The 26,804-nt window shown below is 41.4% G+C and overlaps 1 protein-coding gene across 3 annotated transcripts in view; it reads left to right on the top strand.

Annotated features, from left to right (window-relative positions):
* The first annotated feature begins 381 nt into the window (after positions 1-381).
* CRACD (capping protein inhibiting regulator of actin dynamics) overlaps positions 382-26,804 on the top strand; it is a 282,251-nt gene continuing 255,828 nt past the window's right edge. For 2 of the 3 annotated variants that reach the window (XM_065914365.1, XM_065914362.1), the window contains exon 1: positions 382-521. The gene's annotated coding sequence lies outside the window, so the exon portion shown is untranslated. The remainder of the gene's footprint in view (positions 522-26,804) is intronic. The other variant, XM_065914364.1, reaches the window with a different exon arrangement.

Genomic DNA, 26,804 nt, shown 5'->3' with positions numbered 1-26,804 from the left:
TAGGCCTCCCTGTGAGCCCACCACAGTCACCTCAGACCCCACAGGGCAGCCGGGCCATCCCCGGCGGTGGTGGAGAGGACACTGACCAATCCCACGCCCTTGCCCGCGATCAGCTCCGATTTCTGGGCACCACCACCCCCAGGGGAAGGGAGCCGTCCCGCGGCTTCTTTCCCGGAGGGCTCGAAAGGAAACCGGGCTCCCCAGGGCCCGCGGCAGGGCCCGGCGGTCCAGGGGCGAAGCCGGGCGGGGCCGCGGCGGGCGCGGGTCCGAGCGCCCGAGGCGCGGGCGGAGCATGTGACCGCGCCGCGCGGGGCCGGGCTCGCAGTGCCGCGCGGCGGCGGCGGCGGGGACAGCAATGGAGGCCGTGGCCGCCTGAGAGGCGGGTGCGCTGCCGGCGCTGCTGCGGAGGCTGCTGGTGCCGCGGGCGCGCCGCGGGCATTGCACCGGCGCCCGCCGCCCGCGCGGGATCGCCATCGCCCTCTAGCCACTTTCCCAGCCCCGGCTCCCGGCCGGGACGTCAGGTGAGCGCCCTCCCGGCCCGCGGCCGGAGCCAGACAATGGGTGCAGCGGGCGGGCTTCTCCGGTTCGCCGGCGACCCCCGGGCCAGGCCCCCGCGGCGGCCCGGGATCCCCGACCTTGCCCCTGCCCTGGGTTAGCGGGCTCGGCTGGGCGGGCCGTGGACTTCGGGGCGGTGTCCCCGCGCGTGCGGCGCGGACCCTCCCGAGGCGCCCGGCGCGTGGTGTGCGCGGCTCTGGATCCCACGCGAGGAACCTGCGGACGGGCTGCGCCCCCGGGAACTTGCCGAAAGCGTGGGACCTTTACGTTCCCTCTGTCCTTCCCGCGACGGCCTCCGGTCCTGGGGTCGCCGGCTCGGTCCCGGCTGTGGCGGGGGTCACAGCGAGACCTCGCCGTCTGGGACCTCGGGCGCTGACCGGGCTCAGCCCTGCCTCCCACCGCCCGCACCCCCCGGCTGCATCGCTTTGTTTAACCTCTGCCGAGCCATTTCGCACTAACTCTTGTTGTCCCAATTCTGATGAGCCACCAGTTTGATGGCTGAGGCAAGACAAAGGTTTTCCCTGTTTGCTAGGGCTGGAGCCGGGAGACCGCACGCTGCCAGTGATGTAAAAATGTGTTTTCCTTATCTTCTCCCCCGGGTTCTTGCGATGGTTTTCCTGGTTCTGTAACCGATCTTTCTTGCAGAGCTCTGTAGTGGCGAGATTGGACCTCCTAACCCTACGGGGACGGTGGGTGGGGAATGGCTTTTATTCCTGCTTATCAGTAAACAGAAGGGCAGAGGGTTACGTTTGAGGTGTTCTCAGAATAGAGGCATCGTAATCGTTTTCTGAATTCTACATTTTAAGAGACAAAAAAAATGTTTAAAGACACATGGATTCAGTGGATGGGCGGGGTGGCAGGGGGCTGAAAACCTAGTAACTATGAACATGTGTTGTGAAATTTTAATATGGTTTTAAGAATAATAGCCCGGAAACTGATCTGGTGTAGGTGAGGGAGTGCGTGTGTGAGGGGGGGTGGTGTTGATGGAGAGGGAGTGGTTAGAATACAAAGGATAAGGCAATTTCAGTAAAAGGTTCTTAGTCAATATCCTGTAGCAAATTTTCAGTTCATCAAGTTGTCATTAAATCATCATTCTTCTGTAAAAATCACCTGTAGTAGTTGTTGAATTATATACAAAATGGCTAACAATTATTTGGCATTGTAATGTGACTCAGGAATCTGAAAACAGCAGTCAATTTTGAGTAATTTTAAAAAATCAACAAAGGAAAGATGCTTCCACCACTCCCTCCTTTATTCTATGAGAAAACTGAATCCTGGTTGAATATATTCAACAGAAAATTAGCCTGTAAGAAAAAAAATTTCAAAGGCAGGTTTTTTTTAAGGAACATTTTTGAAAAATGCATCTTACGTAAGTGATATGGTTGGTTTCATTACTTCAACTCAGATATGTGAAGGGAAGAAAATCAAGGCTACTAGATTGCCCTTTTCCAGTATTAAAACATAGTTTCCTCCAAACCCCTATATTTACAGTCACCTTTGAAATGGAGAAACTTTCACTCTAAAGACTTAGCAGTCACTTAGCGCTGAATTTGGAGTTGGAAAGATAATACTGACTTGACATACTTAGGCAGTTGGTGTGAGAAACCAAAGCTTCCACCGAGGGAGGGGATGTAAGTATACTTATGTCTGATTCACCATTGTTGCACAGCAGAAAACTGCACAACATTGTAAAGCAATTATCCTTCAATTAAAAATAAAATTTAAAAAAGAAAGCTTCCATATAGTTCTTTGCAAGCTATAAAGCACTGTAATAAATGTTAAGTTATTATTATTGCTAGGTGAGGAAGTTGTATTTTACAATTTTCCCTTACACAGTTTCAGGAAAATTAATTGAAATTAATATGAAATTCTCCAGGGTGGGGGACTTCCCTGGTGGTCCAGTGGTTAAGACTTGGTGCTTCCACAGCAGGGGCACAAGTTCAGTCCCTGGCCAGGGAACTTGAGAATCTGTAAGCAGTGAGACATGGCCAAAAAAAAAAAGAAATTCTCCATGGTAAGGGACGGTCTGGTACATACTAGGTGTTCAATAAATAGTTGAAGAAAGAATGAATTAATGAAAAATAAAATGCAAATAGATAAAATATGCATACAGATTGAATTGGTTTACTTCTTTTAGTTTAATGAACATTTACTGAAGGCCTGTTGTGTGCCAAGAACTGTATGGGCTGTTTGCACACACAGTTCATAAAGGCCTGGTCACTTTCCTGTTTTGATCATGTGTGATGTATGTTTCTGTGAGGACCGGGGCCCCTTGGGTCATGTTAATGATCATCTTATATGACTGAGTAGCACAGTAGAACATTTCACTCGTTATATGTACAAATACTTTCTCACAATGGCCTGTGGGAGGCAGGACAGATACTATCATTACTGTTTTGTAGGTGAGGAAATCCAGACACGGCGAGATTAAATGACTTGCCAGCTCCTCACCACTGAAGCAATAGTGCCAGGGACAGAAGGGGACCTCTGTCCCCTTCTGCCTGGTGTTTTCATCTCTGAATCATGTTGTCTTCTGCCTGTTACGCTGCACCTCCACAACATCTCTCTTGAATTAGACCTCATGAAAAAGTCTACCTCTTGCTTAACTTTTACATAAGGAAAAATTATATCTTACCACCCACTAAGTGGAATGGTTGAGTGGGAAAATTCTGGAGACAGGTGACTGAATTTGAACGCTGGGTTTACCACTTGTTAGCTCTGCATCTTTGGCAGGTGACTTCATCTAAGTCTCAGTTTTGTCACCTGTTAAATGGTGTAAGTAGCAGTACCTACCTGCCTTATAGGATTGGGGGCAGGATCACATTAAATAATGTGCTTAGCACAAAGCTTAGCATAATGCTTAGCACAATGTCTAGTAGAAACTAAGAATTCGGTGTCAGCTGATTATTTTTATTCTCATTATTGTAATGAAGCAGTGGCTTTTAAACTTTTTTTTTTTTCACAATAAGAAATGTTTTACTCTGCCATCTGGTATACAGATACATTACAAATGTGTTTAAGTAAAAAAGTCATTAATCAATGCTTAGACTTCCTATGTGTGCAATGCATTTTTATATTTTTCATTCTGTTTTATTTAGAAATGCTGGTTGAGATACACTAAATGATTTCACATCTCATTAATGCTCCAGGACCTGCAGTTTGAAAAGCACTAATGTTAAGGATAATCAGGTTAATGAGTGCGTTAAAGACAAATCTTTTTTGAACCTTTATATTTTTCCTTCTAATTATTTACAGCATCTTCTGAAATTTGAATGTTAAATTACACTGAAAACAGATTCTTAAACATTTCTTAGTAATTATAACCGTATATTGAGTATTTATTACTGTCTAGATACTGTGCTAAGCAGTCTATTTTTGTACGTTATCTAATTTAGTGCTTGTAACAGCCTTGTAAGAAGGTCTTCTGTTTCCATTTGATAATTGAAATTAAGACTCAAAGAGGTTTTATGAACTTGCCCAAGGTCATAAAGTTAGTGAGAGATGAGGCAAGAATTCAGAGTTCTTTTTGACCCCAAAGCTCTCTGCTCTTCCAGCCCCAACCCTCTGTTCTCAGGCTCTCCCAGTGATTTCTGAAGATGTATTATTCCTTCCCTTGGATAAATTTGAATGGCAATATGAGAACTTACCTGTTGTGGTACATCTTTTGCAGTTTCCTTTGAAATGACTCATTTGAAGAAAATTTTCAAGTTAGTAAGTAAGAAAGCATACTGCATAGATCAGTATTTCATTTTGACTTTGGCTGGTCTTTGATGTAAACATTTTGGAATAGCTTCTCAGGTTTTTATGATAGAGTCAATTAATTGGTCAGTTTTATTGAACACCCAAAGGTATTAATATATCTTTGGAAGAGACATGAAATAGCTGTGTAACTATAAAAAGACTTCATTACAAATGAATGTCTGCTTTTGTTAAGGCACAAAATGAAGACTTAAGAGCTACAAAGAGTACTTTATAGTATATTGATTTGTTTCAAACTCACCAGGCAGTTGAAGTACTTATTTTGTAAAGTGCTTGTAAGAAACCACCACTAACTGTACTATTAATTTTTTTGTTTTTGTATTTCAGTTCCTTGCAAATGTTTCTTAAAATTTTAGTAATATTTTAATCTTTTTGGTGGTCCTGGAACTTTTCCCCTCTTTTAAAAATATTGCGAGAAAGAATTAAGGAAGTATATTTTATAAATAGTACTTAGAAACACAAATAGATAATTCACATGACAATGGAAAGGCAGATCTCACTGTTTCTTTGCCATTTATGCCTGACAGATTCAGTCTCTTTTGTTGTCTGGTTGGATGCATAGGATTGTATCTTATAAATAAGATAATTACAAGGTGCTTAAAGGTATATAAATACACTCCTGCCTTTGCAATATGGCTTCCATGTGCATGGAGCTTTAAACTTTCACTGGTATGTTTAACTAGTTTGCTTTTTGAATTAAGGTTGGTGTTTTCAAAACTGACAGGTTTTTAAAATCAGAGTTTGTATAGATCATGATGATATTTTGGACAAAGAACAGCAATTTCCTGGTTTTGTGAAACCACATATTTTCCTCAACCATCATTTTCTGTTAAGATTAAAGTGAGTATATTGTTTCAATTATTGTTGGACATCAGATTTTATCCCTAGACGAACCCTCAAAAATTCCTTTTGCTTCTAATGAAATTGTGTATAATTGTCATAAGCTTATATTTTATGCTTATTTTATTAACTTATACCTTTTGTCTAACTCTTGACTCTTAGTGGATTGGTATAGTTTTTGTAAGCATCAAGAAACATTCTAGCTATTTTTTTTGCTAATTTTTTTATGTTCAGGCAAGCAAATTGGGTTCTGGTTACATTTTGTACTATTATTATTCTTGATCTGAACATTCTTAGGGATAAAAAAAGGAAAATCAATTTAGATGTGTACTTACGCTAGTGCCTTTGAGGCAGACACATATGCAAATTTGGACCTACATATATGTATTATTTCCAGTTACATGAGAAGTGCATGGTTGCAAACTCTTAATCCATAAATTTAAGAATAATCTTAGTAACTTTGTGGAAGTGAAAACCTGAGTAAACGCCTCTAAGAGATGTTGAATGCCTCATGTGTGTGTGTGTGTCTGCTCGGCTGCGTCCGAGTCTTCGTGACCTCGTGGAATGTAGTCCGCCAGGCTTCTCTTTCCATGGGATTCTCCAGGCAAGAATACTGTAGTGGGTTGCCATTTCCTTCTGCAGGGGATCTTCCTGATTCAGGGATTGAACCTGCATCTCCTGCGTCTCCTGCATTGGCAGGTGGATTATTTACCACTGAACCACCTGGGAAGTGCATTGAATACTTTGGTCACATGTTATCAGAAATATTTAAGAAAGCAAATAGAACAATCATATATAACAGCTTTTATATTGAGTTTGCATGTGGAAAGGTGATTCTGTATAAAGTGTCAAAAATGAAATGCAGAAATAATTATTCAATCCAATTTTAAAATCTTCACCAGCTCTTCCAGATGTTTGTAGAGTTTTTGAAACAGCATACTTTGAAGTTTGCATGGAAATTTTAATAAAGATACTTCCGAAGCTGGTACTATTTTAAAAATGTGGCTTTGAAGAAAAGATACAGAAGCTGCACCCCTGAAACACTTTGGGAAATATTTAAATTGGAAGTAAGCATTCAGCTCACTAGGGACAGGTTGTTAGAATTTAGAGCAGATACCAGCTGCTAAGAAGAAGTATTCTCAGTAACAGGATAGGAGGGAACACTTGCAAAAAAAGAAAAAAGAAAAGACTTTTTACTAGGGAGGGTAGGAATACCCGACCCAGAGGTCCACTGGCCTCACTCCACTCCCCTGGAGAGGGGTTGGCTGGGACTAAGGGGGAGAAGGGGAGCATGTGGGGTGGGGGGGGGCAGCAGAGAAACTCAGTTATTGTTTAGATCTGAGATAAGCCGAATTCAATAAATAATCTGTGAAAATTCATATGTGTAATTGTGGGGAGCATGTGGGGTCGGGGGTGGGGCAACAGGGAAACTCAGTTATTGTTTAAATCTGAGATAAGCTGAATTCAATAAATAATCTGTGAAAATTCGTATGTGCAATTGTTAATCCACAGGTTCCCCCGCTGGGGAGAAATAAAAAGGAAAGCCCACGGCCCCAAGACCACTGTTGTTGGCAGAGGAAGCGTGAGGACCCCTTTGTCAAAGCCGTGGTCTCAGGCCAGGGCCACAGCTGATACTCTTAGGGAGGCTTGTGATGAATTCCGCCGAGCTGGTCACACACTGCTGATGAATTCCAGCTGCCCTCAATGACTGCATTTGTCTTTTCTTCATTTTGAAAAGTTCTTAGTAAATGTAGAGTGACTTTTTCTCTTCCACGGTATCATTGTGGCAGATGCTGTGGGCTTGCCTGGCACTGTTTAAGATGCAGCTGCCTGGGCATGTTTGTGATGGGTTAACTGTTTTCTAGAGTTAATGAGGTCAGGGTCACAGGTTCAATTCCTGGGAAGGCCAGTTGGCTTTGCTTTGTTCTCTGATCTCATGTTGTGCTCTTAACCCGGACTAGCCATCTGGCGAAGGCAGGTCGCTGATCACAAAGGGACTAATAAGCAGGACAGTGTGGGAGGAGCAGCAGGGCTCTTCCTCAGTGGATGTTGAGTAAGTAGAGAAACGACCACAGAAGCGTGTGTACTTTGGTGTTTCCTAGCATCGTCTTAATATGTGGATGATAACGAGGTGGCCGCATCATTTTCTTTGTCATTTCTGTTGAACTCCCATCTTTAACAGTTGTTTTTTCTAGGTCTGAGGTTTTGGAAGTCTCATTCAGTCAGCAGTTGTACATTGTCGTGAATGCTGTCAGCTTCCTTGTAAGTTTGTAGGACGGTGACTCAGTGAGAAGAGGGTAAGGCTGACAGTAGAACAGACCACCTGCTCAGTCGTTTGCAGATCTAACCCCATTTGAGTTAAAAAATAAAAGTTAAAAAAGCAAAACACCATTTTGAATGGGAATGAATAGACTGAGAATATCCAGGAGGACACTTTATAGTTTTTCTAAGCATACTTTATCTATAAATCTCTTATGCCCTTTGTTAAAATTACATCTAGTGTCAAGTGAAATATCTGAGATCATCTAGATGAGTGCTGTCTTGTACAGTCACTGGTCCCTTGGGCTATTAAAGCATGTGAAATGTGGTCTGTCCAAATTGGGAGGAGCCCTAAGTATAAAATACACACCAGATTTCAAACACTTGGTATGAAAAAAAAGTGCAATGTGTCATTGATATTTTAAAAATATTTTAACATGTTGAAACAATGTTTTAACTATATCAGATTAACTTAAGCATTATTAAAGTTAATTTTACCTTTTTTTTTTTTGAAAATGTGTTTACTGGAAAATTTTGTGTTTTGTGTTTACTATAAAAGCTACCAATGTGGCTTGCATTATGTTTCTGTTGGGTGGTGGTGTTCTAGACTAGCCCTTCATTTTACAGATGAGAAGCCCAAGTTCAGAGGTTAAGTAACTGAGCTGAGTTCTTTCCATTGCCTGTAACCTCTCCCTGTTAATAGGTTAGGTGTTCAGGAAGATGGGAACTCTTTGAACCACTGAAAGACCATTTAGTGCCTGACAGTTATCATATGTTGCAAGGTCTATGCCTGAGTCATTGCATGTTTGGGTATTATGCCAGGTGTGTGTGTGTGTGTGTGTGTGTGTGTCTCTGTGTGTGTGTGTCTGTGTGTGTCTGTGTGTGTGTGTGTGTGTGTGTGTGTCTGTGTGTGTCTCTGTGTGTGTGTGTCTGTGTGTGTGTCTCTGTGTGTGTGTGTGTCTGTGTGTCTCTGTGTGTGTGTGTCTGTGTGTGTCTGTGTGTGTATGTGTCTGTGTGTGTGTGTCTGTGTGTGTGTCTGTGTGTGTGTCTGTGTGTGTGTGTGTGTGTGTGTGTGTGTCTCTGTGTGTGTGTGTCTGTGTGTGTCTGTGTGTGTGTGTGTGTGTGTGTGTGTCTGTGTGTGTCTCTGTGTGTGTCTGTGTGTGTGTCTCTGTGTGTGTGTGTGTCTGTGTGTCTCTGTGTGTGTGTGTCTGTGTGTGTGTCTCTGTGTGTATGTGTCTGTGTGTGTGTGTCTGTGTGTGTGTCTCTGTGTGTGTGTGTGTGTGTCTCTGTGTGTTTGTGTCTGTGTGTGTGTCTGTGTCTGTGTGCCTGTGTGTGTCTGTGTGTGTGTCTGTGTCTGTGTGCCTGTGTGTGTCTGTGTGTGTGTGTGTCTGTGTCTGTGTGTGTAGGAGGGGGGCTTTGTTTTGTTTATAATGCTGATATTTAGGCTTTATTTTACCTTCGTATATAGATCAGAGGCCATATAGCTTTATTTAGTTCTGAGAAAAACACATTAAATTACACATTAACAGTTGTAACTCTGGGATAAAGAAGATATGGTGATCAGTCAAATGGGTACTTTATTGTGAATTTTTCAGATAGTTTTGAATGACCCTTGTGGACAAAGTAGCAAGCTTTTAGGGCTATATTCCCTCTCTCAATTATGGATGTGCCTGATATTCCAATCGAACAAGAAATAGCCAGGATTGGGTGGTGTTAAGGCTGTGGCCTCCCATCGGGGCTTTCTGTCAGTTTTATGACATAATAGTCTTTAGCTGGCAAAGATAGAAAGGAAGAAACCTGGGGGAAAATTGGAAGGTTGAGATTGACATGTACACATTATTATATATAAAATATATCGCTAATAAGGACCTACTTAACACAGGGACCTCTACTCAATACTCTGTAATGGCCTATAGGGAAGAGAATCTTAAAAAAGAGTGGGCGTCTGTATTTGTGTAACAGATTCACTTTGCTGTATGCCTGAAATGCATGCAACATTATAAACCAATATACTCCAATAAAAATTACAGGAAAAAAAAAAAGGAAAAAACCCCAATTTGTTATTTTTAGTTGAGATTTTTATTTTCCTAATCAACATAGCAACTCTGATGAACATCTTAAAGAAGTTTACATTATGCAGCTTCAGATCTGTTCTCCCCCACCCCGCCCCAGCCCACTCAGAGTTGTAAGTCACTATCAGTTTGTATCAGTGACAACTTGCTAACAACAACTTTGTCAGGCCACCTCTGACACTTCAATTACTCTGCTCATCCATACTAGGTAGTAATGTGCATGAGCTTACCCTTTTAATAGGGGCGTTCTGGAGTTTGAGAGAAGATACGCAATTACTTCCAGAAAGGTGGTTTGTAAAAGTAATTCCAGATTATCATTTTCCTGTGGTTTTTGTCTGTTACAAACAACCCAGGTAGATGGTAAGTACGAGAGAATCAAAACAGGATAGCGACCTTTGAATGGTTACCTTGGAGTAGGCCAAAAACAGATAACTATGTCCTGCAGTATGAAGTTTAATGAAAAGTCTCATAACCACCCGCAGTCTGTGCATCCTGAGTCACTGTATAAACTCAGTTTATCTCATGTCAGCAGACGTGTGTTGAGTGTCGCGCCCCATGGGCTGGGCGCTGGGGACTAGGCACCGTGGACACAGCATGAAAAGAACAAAGGCGGAGGGAGTACAGGTCACTCGAATGAGGACTTTTGTTGTAGTTTCTAGCTTGAGAAAAGAATGTAGCATTGCTGCAGAATGAATGAACACACCGATGATTTATGTCCTACAAGTCTCTAGTTGATTTCACGAGTCGTATTTGATGTCATGTCCCATCTCTAGCAGTAACTGATTTTTCTAAAATTTGGGTCGTTGGGACCGTCGCTTGGTATGCCAGAAGACTTGTTGTCATGTTGACCGTCACACTGGACATGGAAGGGTAGCATACGTCCCCTGTGTTCCTCCTCCTTTCCCTGACCCAGCTGTTCACGCCAGGTCCTGTGGAGATGCTAGTGAATATAAATGTGAAGAATTCGGTCTAGCAGAGAAGAAAGGCAAGAATGTAAAATGAGCTGTGAGAGAACATCCCAGTGCTGTGGGGACTCTGATGAAGGGGTGACTGTTCTGGTGAAGGAGGACAGAATGAAGAAAGATAAGGAGGTAGCTTACAGAGGAAGTGATATAGGAGCTGGGTCTTGAAGGAGGGGTAGAATTTTGGCAGATGGAGAGGGGTGGAAAGGTATTCCAGGGGTCGGGAACAGAATGAGCAAAGATACAACAAGCATGAAGCCATGACATGGAGGCGGCAGGAGCATTCAGTCATAGAGGGGAATGGCAGGAGACCAGACCAGACATGTGGATCAGGCAACATCTGGAGAGATTTGAGAGGCCAAAGAGTACTGACATTTTTCAAGCAACAGGGAGCTATCAAAAGCAGGGAGTGGCATAATTGGATCTACTTTGGGAGAATGACTGGCAGTTAAACTTGGTTCTAAAGCCAACTTTCCCTCTAGCCTAGTGACCACAGGCGAGTCACTTTACTCCTCTGAGCCTCAAATAATCTCGTGTAATACTTTGGCCACCTGATGCAAAGAGCCGACTCTTTGGAAAAGACCCTGATGCTGGGAAGCATTAAAGGCAGGAGGAGAAGGGGGCGACAGAGGATGGGATGGTTGGATGGCATCACCACCTCAATGCACATGAGTTTGAACAAACTCTGGGAGATGGTGAAGAACAGGGAAGCCTGGCGTGCCGCAGTCCATGGGGTCTCAAAGAGTCATACACGACTTAGCAGTTGAACAACAACAACAACAAATAAAAGCATAGAGCGAGAATTACCAGTCAAACAGTAATCAAAGACAGCGCTTCCGAGGGTTTGGTCTGTGCCAGGTCCTATTGTTGGTGCTGGAATATGAGAGCAAACACACGGCCAGGGCCCCTGAACTGCAGAGACATCCTGGTGGGAGAGAAGGACAAGAAACACTACACAAATATGTATATAACAGTGTCAGGTTGTGATAAGTGCTAAGAAGAAAGTCATGCTGAGTGCGTGGAGTGAGAAGTTTCTAGACAGAGAAACCTAGAGAACTTTGAATGAAGTGGAAGAAGCCTTGGAACAATATGGAATTTCTTCCAGATCTCAAATCATCAGTATAATTAAGTGAAAAGTTATAGCTCTTTAACATTGATTAAAGTCAGTTTCCAAATAGATGTTGTTCTTACAGTTTCATTTAGGTCCACCAGTATGGCTGTTGACGGGTAGACTCTGTTTAGCATTGCATCTTTGAAAAAGCTCGACTAAGCACAGCATAATCTCATTTTAGGAAATAGTTTTCTTCATGTTCTGGAGAAATGCCTGTTGTGTGGGTGGGTAATCCCGAATGTTATCCCTCAGCCCTTTATCTATCTCCAAGCTTGTGGCTTAGGGAAAGGGAAGATGCTTGGCATTTAAGCCACTAGATTTAGGATGGCTGTTCAATATATCGAATGACTCTTCTATTTTAATATAAATTAAAATTAAGTAAGAGCCCTGGGAAAGCTCTGTTTTAATTAGAGTTGGAATGCATCTTAGGAGACCATTTCTGCCAGTTATAATCATAACAGTGGCGTTATGATTTTTTATTTAAAGAATCCTTACTTAATAAACTGGGTCTTTCCTGAGGTCTTCAAGTGTGTTTTATAGATGATTTTTGTTGAATCAAGTGAAAGGCAGAAGAATGCAAACATTCTTCTTGGACCCTAAACCTTTTTCTTGAAGATGTGAAACAGCTGAGCGATAATCTGCAGACGAGGGTGCTTATGACTGTCTTGCTCTTGAACATGAACCATGAGGTTGGGAAGTCTGGATTTACCATGTGTTGAGGACCATTCACATAGTTTTTTTTTTTAATTTTACTCGAGCATAGTCGCGTTACAGTATTGTGTTAGTCTCTGCTGTCGAGCAGAGTGAGTCAGCGATACGTGTACACGCATCCTCTCTGTCTGTGGATTCCCTCCCGTTAGGTCACCGCAGGGGATTGAGTAGAGTTCCCTGCGCTGTAATGTAGGTTCTCGTTAGTTATCCGTATCGTACATGTCATCAATAGCGTGTACATGTCAATCCCAGTCCCTCAGTTCGTCCCACCCACTCCTTTTCCCCTGTGGTCACATAGAGCTTTGAACTCTACAGTGTTGGGGCGCTGGAGGGATAAACCGCACCTTCAGGGATGGTGTAAGATGTGGTCCCTGGGCTCTGCTGGCGTGGAATCCAGGGCGTTGCTTGTCTGCCTCGTGGTTCACAGCCAGTGAGACTGGCCCCACCTGAATTATTTAACTCATCTTATCCTTAAGATAATTGCAACGAGTTGTTCTAGAACTAAATGACTTACACATTTGGGACTTGCACATTTTTGTCTTTTCCTCATTTTCTTTTACTGAAAGTAGAAATATCTCCTGGTCTTCGGTTCTGCCCGCTGATTGTTTATAATCCCTGCTCTGGATTACCTCATTCTGCCAGTCCCTTGTAATATGATTTATCTTTTTAAAATTAAATTCTCATTATACTTCCCTATGAATCTTTCTTCCTTAGAATGTTTAGTTGTTTGGTATAGCTGAAGAAAGAGGAAGGAAGGAAAGGAGGGAAAGAAGAAAGGAAATTCTATTTGGACATTGTACTCATAGGTCATGTATATATTTGATTTGCTCATTATATTACATTAATTTTCAATATTCTATTTTTTTCCCTCCAATGTTAAAAGTATCTTTATTATGGTAAAATATTTACAACAGAATTTACCATTTTTAAATGTGCAGTTTACTGGCATTACATACATTCAGAATGTTATGCAACCGTTACTATTATCCACATCCAGAACTTTTTCACATTCCAAATAGAAACTCTGTATCTGGTAAACAATAACTCCTCATCCCCCCTTTCTCCTGGTAACCTCTGTTCTACTTTCTGTCTCTGAACTCTCTGTGAATTCTAGGTACCTCACAGAAGTGGGATCACACAATGTCTGTCCTTTCACGGCCGACTTACTTCACTTAGAATTATGTTTTCAAGGTTCATTATGTTGTAGCATATATCAGATCTTCATTCCTTTTTATGGCTAAAGAAGATTCCACTATGTGCCTGTGAGTGTGTATAAAATGTATGTAAAATTTATTCATCTGTTGATGGACATTTGGGCTGTTTCCACCTTTTGGTTATTGTGAATAATGCTTCTATGAACATTGTTACATAATAATCTGCTTGAGTCCCTGGTTTCTATTCTTTTGGATATGTAGGTAGGAGTGGAATTGCTGGATTGTATGGTAGTTCTTTGTTTTTTTTTTGAGGACCTGCCAAATTGTTTTTCATAGGGACTATAACATTTTATTTTTAATTAATTTTTTGGAATATTGTTGATTTACAATGTTGTATTCCTGGTGGCTCAGATGGTAAAGAATCTGCCTGCAGTACAGGAGACCCGGCTTTGATCCCTGGGTTGGGAAGGTCTGCTGGAGAAGGAAATGGCAACCCACTCCAGTATTCTTGCCTGGGAAATCCCATGGAGAGAGGAGCCTGGAGGGCTACAGCCCATAGGGTCACAAAGAGTCGGACACGACTGAAGCGACTAACACTTCCTTACGTACTTACTATACCACTTTATTTTATTTTTAATTTTTATTGGAGTGTAGTTGGTCTATAGTGTTGTATTTGTTTCTGCTCTAGAGCACAGTGAATTAGTTATACATACACATATGTCCACCCTTTAGATTCTGTTTCCATATAGGTCATTACAGAGTATTGATTAGAGTTCCCAGTCTATACAGTAGGTTCTTATTGGTTATTTTATATATAGATGGACAGGGAGGCCTGGCGTGCGTGTTGCAATTCATGGGGTTGCAAAGAGTCGGACATGACTGAGCAACTGAACTGAACTGAGTGTGTATGTCAGCCGGAATCTCTCAGTTTATCCTCCCCCTATTTCCTCTTGGTAATAACCCTGTTTGTTTTCTCCATCTGTGACTGTATTTCTGTTTTGTAAATATGTTCATTTGTACTAATTTTTTAGATTCCACATGTAAACAATGCCACATGATATTTATCTTCCTCTAACTATACCATTTTAAATTCCCACCCACAATGTACAAGGGTTTCAGTTTCTCCACAGCTTCACTGGTGATTGCGTGTTATAACAATTAATATTCCATTGTATATATATGCCACATCTTGTTTATTCATTCATTTGTCAATGAAAACTTGGGTTCCTTCCATGTTTTAGCTATTGTAAATAATGCTACTGTGAGCATGGGTGTACAAATACCTCTTTGAGAACCTACTTTCAATTCTTTTGGGTATATACTCAGAAACGAACTGCTGGATCACATGGTAATTCTATTTTTAACTTTCTTGAGGAACAATTTTATTGTTTTACACTGTGGCTATGCCATTTTACACCCCTAGCTATAGTGAACAAGGGTTCCAATTTCTCTACATCTTCACCAACACTTGTTGTCTTTTATTTTTTCACAATAGCCATTCTGACAGGTGTAAAGTGAATCTCACTGTGGATTTGATTTGCATTTCCCTAATGATTAGTTATGTTGAACACTTGATCAAGTGCTTATTGGCCATTCCTGTATCTTCTTTGGAAAAATATTTTTTTCAAGTCCTTTGCCCACTTTTGATGCTTGCTTCTTGGTAGAAAAGCTATGACCAACCTAGATAGCATATTAAAAAGCAGAGACATTACTTTGCCAACAAAGGTCCGTCTAGTCAAAGCTATGGTTTTTCCAGTAGTCATGTATGGATGTGAGAGTTGGACTATAAAGAAAGCTGAGAGCCGAAGAATTGATACTTTTGAACTGTGGTGTTTTGGGCATCAAGGAGATCCAGCCAGTCCATCCTAAAGGAAATCAGTCCTGAATGTTCATTGGAAGGACTGATGCAGAAGCTGAAACTCCAGTACTTTGTCCATCTGATGTGAAAAACTGACTCATTTGAAAAGATCCTGATGCTGGGAAAGATTGGAGATGGGAGGAGAAGGGGATGACAGAGGATGAGATGGTTGGATGGCATCACTGACTCGATGGACATGAGTTTGGGTAAACTCGGAGAGTTGGTGATGGACAGGGAGGCCTGGCGTGCTGTAGTCCATGGGTTTGCAAAGAGCCGGACATGCCTGAGCGAGTGAACTGAACTGAACTTGCCCACTTTTGAATCAGATTGTTTGCTTTTCTGTTGTTGAGTTTTGGGAGTTCTCTGTATATTCTGACCATCAGTCCCTTATCAGATACATGATTTGCAAATATTTTCTTCCATTCCATGGTTGCCTGTTACTGAGTGGATAGTGTCTTTTGATGCACAAAATTTAAAACATTTTCATGAAGTCTAATTTGTCTGTTTTTTCTTTTCTTACCTATGTCATTGGTGTCATATCCAAGAAATCACTGCCAAATCCAATATTGTGAAGCTGTTGTCCTATGTTTTCTTCTAAGAGTTTTATTGTTTTATGTCTTAACATTTTGTTCCTTGATTAATTTTGAGTTAGTTTTTGTATATGGTGTTAGATAAGGGTCCAACTTCATTTTTCTACATATGGATATCAAGTTTTCCCAATGGTCTTCTGTTCTTTTCTCATTGAATGTTCTTAGTGCCCTTGTCAAAAATCTCTTGCCCCTATATACAAGAGTTTATCTCTGAGCTTTCTATTGTATTCCATTGGTCTGTTTGTCTGTCTTTGTGCCAATACTATACTTTTTGGACTACTATAACTTTGTAGTAAATTTTGAAATCAAGAATTGTGAATCTCCCAATTTTGTTCTTCTTTTTCAAGATCTTTTTGGCTATTTGGAGTTCCTAGAGACATGAATTTTAGTATGAATTTTCTATGCCTGCCAACAAATTTTGTTGGAATTTTGATAGAAGTTGCACTGAGTCTGTGGATAACTTTGAGTAGTATTGATATCTTAACAATATCAAGTCTTCTTATCCATGAACTTGGGATGTATTTCCATTCATTTTATATCTTTAATTTCTTGCAGGTGTTTTATAGATTTCATGGTACAAGTCTACACTTCCTTAGTTAATTGTATTTTATTCTTTTTGATACTATTGTAAATGGAGTTGTTTTTTAATTTCCTCTTCATATTGTCTTCATAAATGTGTATAGAAATACAACTGATTTTTGTGTTCTGACTTTGTATCCTGTGACTTTGCTCAATTCATTTATTAGTTCTAGTAGCTTTTAGGGTGGGATTTTAAAGGGTCTTCTACGTCTAAGATCATATCATTTACAAAAAGAGATAATTAAAAGAATATTTTTGTTTATTTATTTGGCTATACCAGGTCTTAGTTGCGGCACACACGATCTTTTAGTTGCAGTGTCTGAACTCTTACTTGTGGCTTGTGGGATCTAGTTTCCTAACCAGGGATTGAACCTGGGCCCCGTACATTGGGAGCTTGGAGTCTTAACCACCGGACTACCAAAGAAGTCCCCCGAAGAGATAATTTTACATCTTTTTTTCCAATTTGGATGCCTTTTATTTATTTATTTTTTCCTTTTTCTTGCCTCATACTCTGGCTAGAAGTTCCATGAGAACTAGAAGTGAATAGAAGTGAATCCAGTTGAATAGAAATGGTAAAAGCAGACATTCCTGCCTTGTTGCTGATATTAGGGGGAAAATTTTCAGTCTTCACCTTTGAGTGTGATGTTTGCTGTGGTTTTTTAATATATAAATTTTATTATGTTTAGATAGTTTTCCTCTCTTCTATTTTTATTTTGTTAAGTGTTTTGTTTTTTTTTTTATTATGAAAGGGTGTTGTATTTTGTCAAGTATTTTTTTCTCCTTCAACTGAGATGACCTCATAGTTTTTTCCTTTCTTCTTCTTTTTTTTGATATGGCATGTTACATTGATTAAGCTTCGTATGTTGAATCATTCTTGAATTCTAGAAATGAATCCCACTTGGTCATAGTGTACAGTTCTTTTAATATGCTACTGGATTCTGTCTGCTGGTAGTTTGTTGAGGATTTTTGCATCACTGTTCCTAAGAGTTACTGGTCTGTAGTTTTCTTGTGGAGTCTTTTTCTGGCTTTGGTACGGGTTATGTTGACCTCACAGAATAAGTTAGGGAAGTGATCCCTCCTTTTAAATTTTTTGGAAAAGTTTGAGAAGGAGTGGCATTAGTTCTTCTTTATATGTTTGATAGAATTCACCAGTGAAGCTATCAGGTACAGGACTTTTTCTTTGTTGGGAAATTCTTGATTACTGCTTCTATTTACTTATTTGTTTCAAAACAAACTTTTTGGTTAACCCAATAGAAAGCAAACAAAAAGTATAGTTACAAACCACTGTTACAGTAATACTAGATTTTATAATTGCCTATATGGTTACCTTTATTGAGATCTTTATTTCTCCATATGGCTTTAAGTTACTCTCTAGGGTCCTTCCATTTCACCTTGTAGGACTCTTTTAAGCATTTCTTGCAGGTTGGGTCTAGTGGTCATGAACTCCCTCAACTTTTATTTATCTAGGGATGTCTTAATTTCTCCCTCACTTTTGAAGGACAGTTTTGGTGGATATTGGATTCCTGGTTGAAGTGTTTTTGTTTTAGTGTATTGAATATACCAGTCCCCTGCTTCTGGCCTCCAAAGTTTCCCATGAGAAGTCTGCTGGAAATTTTATTGAGGATCCCATGTATGTGATCCTTTGCTTCTCTCTTGATACTTTAATGTTTTTCTGTTTGTCTTTTGAAAGTTTGATTATAATACGCCTCTGAGTTCATCTTGTTGTTGTTCAGTCACGGGGTTGGGTCCAACTCTTTGCAACCCTATGGACTGCAGTATGTCAGGCCGCCCTGTCCCTCACTGTCTGCAGGAGTTTGTCCAAGTTCATGTTCACTGAATCAGTGATGCTCTCCAGCCATCTTATCCTCTGCTACCCTCTTCTCCTTTTGTCTTCAGTCTTTCCCAGCATTAGGGTCTTTTCCAATGAGTTGGCTGTTCAGGTGGCCAAAGTATTGGAGCTTCAGCGTCATTTCTTCCAGTAAGTATTCAGGGTTGATTTCCTTTAGGATTGACTGGTTGGATCTCCTGGCACTCCAAAGGACTCTCAAGAGTCTTCTCTAGCACCACAGTTTGAAAGCATCAATTCTTGAGCACTCAGCTTTCTTTATGGCTCAACTCTCATGTCCACATGTGACTACTGGAAAGACTATAGCTTTGAGTATCAAACTGATGTCTTTGCTTTTTAATACGCTGTCTAGGTTTATCGTAGTTCAACTTACTTCAAATTCATTGAACATTTTGGATTTTTATATTGATGTCTTTTATCCTATTCATATTCTTCATCAGATTTGGGTAGTTTCAGTCATTATTTCTTCAAATATTCTTCCTGTCCCTTTATCTTCTCACTCTAGGATTTCCATGATGCATATTTATTGATATTTCCATTTTGTTCACGCATCATTTTCTTGGCTTTCTCCATATCTTCCTTTAGTTTCTTGAGCATCTTAAGTTAGTTTTAGAGTCTTTGTCTAGTATATCTGCCATTAGGTCTTTTTCAGGGACCGTTGCTATGCTAGTAATTTATTTTTTCCTCTGAATGGACCTTGCTTTCCTGTTTCTTTGTAAGCCATGTTTTTTTGTTGAAGGTTGGACATTTGAATCTAACCCTGGAAATCAGATTCTCCCCCTTCTCCAGGATTTTCTGTTTTCTGTAGGCAGTCCCTGTGCTGAGAATTAGCCTGAAGTGTAAACTCAGTATCTTCTGAGGTCCTTTCTGAACCTTTCCCAGAATATATATGGCCACTTTCTTATTTTTCCCGTATATGCAGTTGTTTTAGAATGTTGTAGTCTTCAATATCTGGCTCCCCAGAGGAGAAAAAGTGAAAAGTGGCAGGGGAGTGGGGGAAAGGGCACTGGCCTTATACATTCCCATAATTTCATTTCAGCCTCAGGGAGCGGACCTGCAACAATGGGGAGAGAGATGACGCTGACTGCCAGCCTCTTTGTTTTCACTTCTTTGCTCAGGAGCAGCTGTCAGCCACCGTAGCACAGCTCTCGAGTACTTGGAGGACAGAGTCTTTTTTGCTCACCCTGCCTCTCAGGTTGTGTACAAGCTGCTCCAGAAACCATACACAGCTGTCTGCCATGTGGCTGGGGGGAGTGATAACTGCCATGGTGCTCAGAGTGGAAATTGACTTAAATTAACCATAATTTACAGTTTAGGTCTTCCCCTGGAAATTGCAAGCCTTCAACAGACCAGAATTCCAGATATTTATGTCTCACAGATTCTGGCAGTGTAGTTGTTTTCTAGATGGGGAGACCAATTCTCTGCCATCTTCCCCAGAACCCCTCTTACTTTTGCCCATTAAAAATTATATATTTATTTATTTAGGCCATGCCTTATGGCTTGCAAGATCTTAATTCCTCAACCAGAGATCAGACCTATGCCCTTTACAGTGGAAGTGCTGAATCTTAACTGCTGGACTGCCAGGAAAGTACCTCGTTTGCCTATTTTGGAATCGAGATGTTTGTTTTAATTTATTGTTGAGTTTAGGAATTCTTTATATATTCTGGATATCAATCACTTATCAGATGCAACATTTTGTAACTATTTTCTCTTATTCTAAGGTTGTCTTTTCACTTTCTTGATGGTGTTTGCATGTTCTCTTAATTGTAAAAGTTGATACATGGTATGTGAAAGAGGATTAAAAAGCAAGCGGCAGACACAAACTCAGCTATTCAAGTAGATGGTAATATTGATGCTGTTCGATGAAGGCTTCCAGGAGAAGACAAGATGAAGTCTCTGCCTCATAGTCTGTGTTCAGTTCCCTGAGAGTTTGGGAACCAGTTTCCAGTTCTTCTGGGAAGCCATTCATGACCAAAGCCACAAGTGAATACTGAGAAATGTAGGCTTTTTATAGCCAGGGCATTTGACACAGAGTGGAGTTGGCTATTGGTCATTCATATACGTTTCCTCCATGTTTCTTCCCAAACCTTTGCTGGTAACCCCATGTTTTGGTTTTCTTACATATTTTCATCCACTTTGATTCAGCAGTAATATTCTGACCATAGTGTTCACCTGCTTTTCCCTGTAATATCTCCTTCTGTGCTGTTAGCTTGGTACAGAAGTAACTGCAGTTTTGCACTGAGAATTTAAAATTATAATAACTAGGCTCAAACATCTTTATTAATCAAAATAGGAACCATTAAAGTCAACACACTTTTGCCAATGAGAAATAAGTTTGTTTATTTCTGTAGCATAAAAATTCATGCTTTAGGATTCGATGAATTCTTGGAAAGCATTGTCTGCCTCCTGCTAGTTGTGGAAGTGTTTTCCCTGCAAAAAGTTGTCGAGATGCTTGAAGAAGTGGTAGTTGGTTGGCGAGAGGTCAGGTGAATATGGTGGATGAGGTGGGACTTTGTAGCTCAATTCTTTCAACTTTTGAAGTGTTGGTTGTGCAGTGTGAAGCTGGGCATTGTTGCGGAGAATTGGGTCCTTTCTATTGACCAGTGCCAGCTGCAGGTGCTGCAGTTTTGAGTGCATCTCATCGATTTGCTGAGCTCGCTTCTCAGATGTAATGGTTTCCCTGAGATTCAGAAAGCTGTAGTGGATCAGACCATAGCAGACCACCAGACAGTGACCATGACAATTTTTCGGTGCAAGCTTGGCTTTGGGAAGTGCTGTGGAGCTTCTTGGTCCAACCCCTGAGCAAAGTCATTAGCAAAAAAATAAAAAGTGAGAAGTGTGCATTAAAATGATGTGTAACATAATCGCATTTGTTTAGAATGTATTCCAACATCAAATGGAACATTTCAGCAATGCAAAAACCATCATTGCTTTTGTACCAAATCTAGTAATTGTACATTTGTCCTAGTGTCTCAGGTTAGTGAGAGAAAATCTCCCCACCAGTTCAGTGAGTAACCAGAAATAACTCTGGTTATTTCTTTTGGAGACAGGTTTATCCATTACATTTCCACCTACAAGAGTTTTTAAATTATAAATCTGTTTGCAACTGCTGTCTCCAACTTTCTCAAGCAATCAGCCTTTTTGACTGGAACTGTCCTTGTTTGTTTACCACCTGAAGCTTATAGTGGTAACACTTATGGTTTTCATTGTTAAAATGAAGCAAAATTGCCTTTATTACTCTCCCCAAACTCATACATAGGACAAGGAGAAGAAAACACAGTTGTGTTCTTACTGATTCTCTTGGTCTGACAAAGACTTTGGGGTGGTATGTGAGGCTGAGTCGGTAACAAAAAACTTGCAATACATATTTTCAGGACATTGTCCTTACAGTGTGATAGATGGAGAAACAGTATGAGGAGATGGCATAAGGTTTCAGTATGTGATCCTGTGTCTTTAAGTCTAGTAAGTAAAATCGAAATAAAACAAATAGTTTGGTTATTAAGAAGTTTAGAATTAGTGATGTCTCCTGACATGTCTCTGTGGAGATGCACAGATGCTAACCATGAATAGTTCCATCTTTAATTGAGAAGAGGGGTGCATAGAAGAGCCCACTTTTATTCATGAGATCAGCTCCAAGTATAGAACTAGCATTGACATATAGGTTAATGTCAAAGCAGGAACAGATATATCTGTATATCCAATAATCGTGTTGTCTTTCCACTCCCAAGGTGCTGCCTCAGTTCTCAAGAATTTCATGTCCCCAGTACTGCACAGATAGTTTCACCAGTATAGAATTCGGGGGTGACACTTTTTGTCTTTTTGTAAGATTACAAGAGTTGTTCTTAGATGCAGTTGAACCTTTATTTTTTAAAAAAGTTTTATGAAACATCATAAAACTGCTTTGCTAGAATAATTTGAAGGTTATTGAATTTTTTATGTGTATAAATGTGTTTGTACCTTTATATGTATGACTTTGTTTTTATGCCGTCTTATTTATAAATAGTTTCTCCAAGTAGAGTATTTGTTTTTGATTGGTTAGAGAGCCAGTATCATTAAAAAGGTAATAAGGAAACAACTATTTCCTTAGAGGATATTTGGGAGTTTTACTGCATCGAGTAATGTTTCAATGTAAAAGAAATGAGCCGTTTCAGTCCCTAGCCTCAGGTTGTAGAGTCCTGAAGTATTTTTTGGCCTCCTTCCTTAGGTTGCAGTAATGTGTTAGCATCTGTCCCAGAGCTAAGAATTATTTAATATAAATTCCAAACCACCCACCAAACTTGCAACAAGAGAAGAAGTAAATAAGGACTTGCTCGTTCTGAGTAGATTGAAACTTTCGGACCCTGGCCTCAGTGGATCTTATTTTGTGTACTTCTACACATCTTTGTGCAATTTAAAGGGTAGAGACACCTGGGTTCAGGATGGAACATTGAGCTCACCCTCTCGTAGGGCTCTGTGCACTTGTTGCTCTGAACCTTGTGGATGAAGCCTCTTCTCTGACCATGATCTTCTCACCTTTCAGTCCCATCATTTCCCCTGAGAGGTAATCTTTCTTTATTGCCTTCATTCTGAGTTTTTCCTCTTTTTAACCCTGTTCTGATTGTCCAGTGCATCGGTCTCCTAGTTTTACCCCCTCTCATGCCCAGCCTGGCCTCCGTGGGCAAGCATGTCACTATGTACTGGTACTCCCCTCCTGGGACCTGAAAAGACCCCCAGCCCCAGCCGTGGCACTCCCGGAGCACTTCTGTCTGCCTCCAGCCCTCTTCTCTGTTCTGTAACACATTCATATTGTCAGCCCTTGACTGACCATCACTATTTGTCAGAGACATTACTTTGCCAGCCAAGATCCATCTAGTCAAAGCTTTGGTTTTTCCAGTAGTCATGTATGGATGTGAGAGTTGGACTATAAAGAAAACTGAGTGCCAAAGAATTGATGCTTTTGAACTGTGGTGTTGGAGAAGACTCTTGAGAGTCCCTTGAACTGCAAGGAGATCCAACCAGTCCATCCTAAAGGAAATCAGTCCTGAATATTCATTGGAAGGACTGATGTTGAAGCTGAAACTCCAATACTTTGGCCTTCTGATGTGAAGAACTGACTCATTTGTAAAGCCCCTGATGCTGGTAAAGATTGAAGATGGGAGGAGAAGGGGATGACAAAAGGATGAGATGGTTGGACAGCATCACCGACTCGATGGACGTGAGTTTGAGTAAGCTCTGGGAGTTCATGATGGACAGGGAGGCCTGGCGTGTTGCCAGGTCGCGAAGAGTCAGACATGACTGAGCAACTGAACTGAACTGAACTGAAAAGGTTTGCAATAAAATAATAATTAAAAACTTCAGTCACTTATTTTATTGCCCTTGACTACTTTACACATTTTAAAAGCAGTTATTGCAAACCTTTTCTGTACATATCAAGGTGAAAGTGAAAGTCATTCAGGTGTTTCCCACTCTGTGACCCCATAGATTGTAGCCCACCAGGCTCCTCTGTCCATGAAATCCTCCAAGCCAGAATACTAGAATTGGCTACCATTCCCTTCTCTAGGGGATCTTCCCAACCCAGGAAATGAACCCAGGTCTCCAGCATTGCAGGTGGATTCTTTACCATCTGAGCCACCAGGGAAGCCCAACGCCTTCAATTTGGATGACTTAACCTCATGCTTTTTTCAGAAAATTCATCGTGAACTTGCTTTTCTTCTGTTTTTCTAAACATTTCAAAACTCATAACTATCTCACTAAATTTTCCTGTAGATCTGCTATTTTAAAAAAATATTTATTTGGCTGCGTTGGGTCTTTCTCAGTTGCGTAATTCAGGGTCTTTGTTGAAGGGCATGAATTCTCTAGTTGTGGCGTGCGGGCTTCAGTAGCTGTGACTCACAGTCTTGCTAGTTGTCTGGATCCCAGGGGCTCAGTAGTTATGGTTCGCAGACTTGGTTGCATGTGCGATCTTCCAGACCGGGGATCAAACCCAAGTCCCTGCATTGCGAGGTGAGTTCTTAACCACTGGACAATCAGGGAAGTGCCTAGATCTCAGTTATTTTAACAGACTTTTTGGTGTGTTTTTGTTTGTTTTTTACCAAACATGTTTTGAATGCCTGCTCTGTTGGCATTTGGTGAAAACTACACTAGTGGTGAAGGACCCGCCTGCCAATGCGGAAAACGTTAAGAGATGTGGGTTCAGCCCCTGGGTTGGGAAGATCCCCTGGAGGAGGACATGGCAACCCTCTCCAGTATTCTGGCCTGGAGAATCCCATGGACAAAAGAGCCTGGCGAGCTACAGTCTGTAGGTTCGCAAAGAGTTGGCCACGACTGAAGTGACTGGGCATGCACAGTATAATAACTAATGTCAGAGGGGTCAGTACACATCACAGGGTGCTTGCATATACGTCTCTCCCTTAATCATTACCCCGGGTCCTCTTCCTTAGTGTTCTGGAGGAGAAACTTGGCTTTTTCCAGAGGCAAGCTTTGTGTTTGTTCTCTTGACCTTATTACCTCCATCTTCTCAGAAACTTTGGTTTCAGATTATCTCCTTTTCCTCACTGATTCTTTCCCTACTTAATACAATATCCTTAGGTCCGACTTACAATGTAAAACAGTGTTTTAAAACCAAATTCTCGAGACTTACCTCCTCTTTGAGATGCCATTCTATCTTTATTTCTTCACTCACTCACAGGTTTTCCATAAGTGCAGCCTCAAGTCTCCACTTTTAAATTTTCCACAAATTCCTTATCTCATTCTTTCTGGCTTCTTACTCTCGTCTCCATATTACAGATTCACCAAAAGTTTAAATTACAGCCAAAAAATTGCAGCGCCCTTTTTTGCCATCTGTGTCTGGTCACAGACGTCAGAAGTGATTCTTCACCCTTGAAGACAACTGAAGTCATCGCGGGCTGGCTTCAAGGCTGGGGGCCTGCTGCGGTTGTTGGGCCATGGGTGGAGGACGTGAGTAAGATGCAGGAGGCTTCCCAGAGCTCCAGGTGACTGCCTCTGGAACTGCTTGACACGAGCCTTTATGGTACTGCCGACTGGGATCTGTTACTTTCTATGATGGTTTAAGATTGAGAGCCTTCAGTTTGGAGATGAAGCTTAAGTCATGAGCATGGCTGAAATGGAGCAGGGCCCTGTGGCCTCTGCCCCCCACCTTGTCCTCTGCCTGCCTTGTCTCTGGAAAACTTTAGTCAAAGGGTAAATTTAATGAGAGAAGTGAGAAATGTGGAAACCGAGGAAAACAGTCCAAGGAGACTAAATGATCGTAATGTAGTCATTAAGCACAGTTAGGGACCTTTAGTCCTTTCTCAAGGACTGTCGGGAATATTCTGAGCCATATCCTGTGAAACCCCAGGTGGGAAAATTTAACTCCATGGTGGCCAGGCTATACCCATGACATAAGCGGCCACAGTTCTGAGAGTTGGTTTCAAAGAAACGGGAACACGTGGACCTGGAAGTGAAGATGAACTGTACGTAAAACAAGCAAGATGATGCTGGTCACACCATCGATGCCCACTTTGCAGATGACTGTCAGAGCTGACTGTGCTGTTTCTGCATGTAGCTCCCTCCATCTGGCTATAAAACCTCTTGCCCACGGCGGGGCCGGGGGAGGGAGTGGGCCTTTGGACAGACGCCCACCACCCTCCCCCCCGCCCAGTTGCTGACATCTGAAATAAACTTTCCTTTCCACCAGTCTGGCCTGTTTTTTGGCTTTTGAGCGGGGAGCATCTGGACACCACCACCATTTGGTAACATGGGGGCAATCCCCAGGAAGAGTCTGTCAGGAGAAGAGAATAGATCCATTGACCAAGTCCCAGGGTTCTCCTATGTGCAGAACTTGGCTATGAGGGAGATTTAGGATGATCAACTAGTGAGCTTTCTGATCGTGGCCTGGGAAGGAAGCCCTGTGTCTTTCTCTGTTTCTGAGTATCAAGGGGAAAAATGATGCATTGATTTAGAGACCTCCTACGTTTAATGTGCTCATTAGCTTTTGTTCTGTTCTAACCTCAGATATCTTCCACCAGGGAACACTTTATGTCAGAGGAGGAATAATGGATGGGGGACCCTATACCCTAATAACGAATGAGCCTGTGTCGAAAACGGCCCGAATACAACTGGAGCAACAAAGAGGCTATGTCTTCTGTTTTCTCCTCTCCTACTCCAAAGAGAGAATATACCAGAATATAAAGAGAGAATATACCTCCTCATATCAAAGGAGGAATTAGAATCAATTAGAGAGGCAGACTCTTTCCAAGAGTCATAGCAGGTTGAGACTAGCAGGGGCTTAATTAACATGACGGTGTGTGTACAAGTGCAGCACGCAGCTCTGCTTATAATGGGTGAGCGACTTACGTTAATTATTGTTAGTTAATAGCTGCCTTCTAATCCTCAACTGTCACTTTATAGATAAGGAAGTTGAGACTCAGATGTTCAGGACCTGACAGTGATTCCCTTAAGCTACGCAAGAGAAATCGGCGACAAGTCACTAGCGTGGCACCTCCAGCTGCCTGCTTTCCGGCTCCAGCT

This window comes from Muntiacus reevesi, chromosome 22 (assembly GCF_963930625.1).
Source record: "Muntiacus reevesi chromosome 22, mMunRee1.1, whole genome shotgun sequence".
Classification (NCBI taxonomy): Eukaryota; Metazoa; Chordata; class Mammalia; order Artiodactyla; family Cervidae; genus Muntiacus; species Muntiacus reevesi.
Note: the sequence above shows the minus strand (reverse complement) of the source record. Positions and strands in the feature narration are given on the sequence as shown.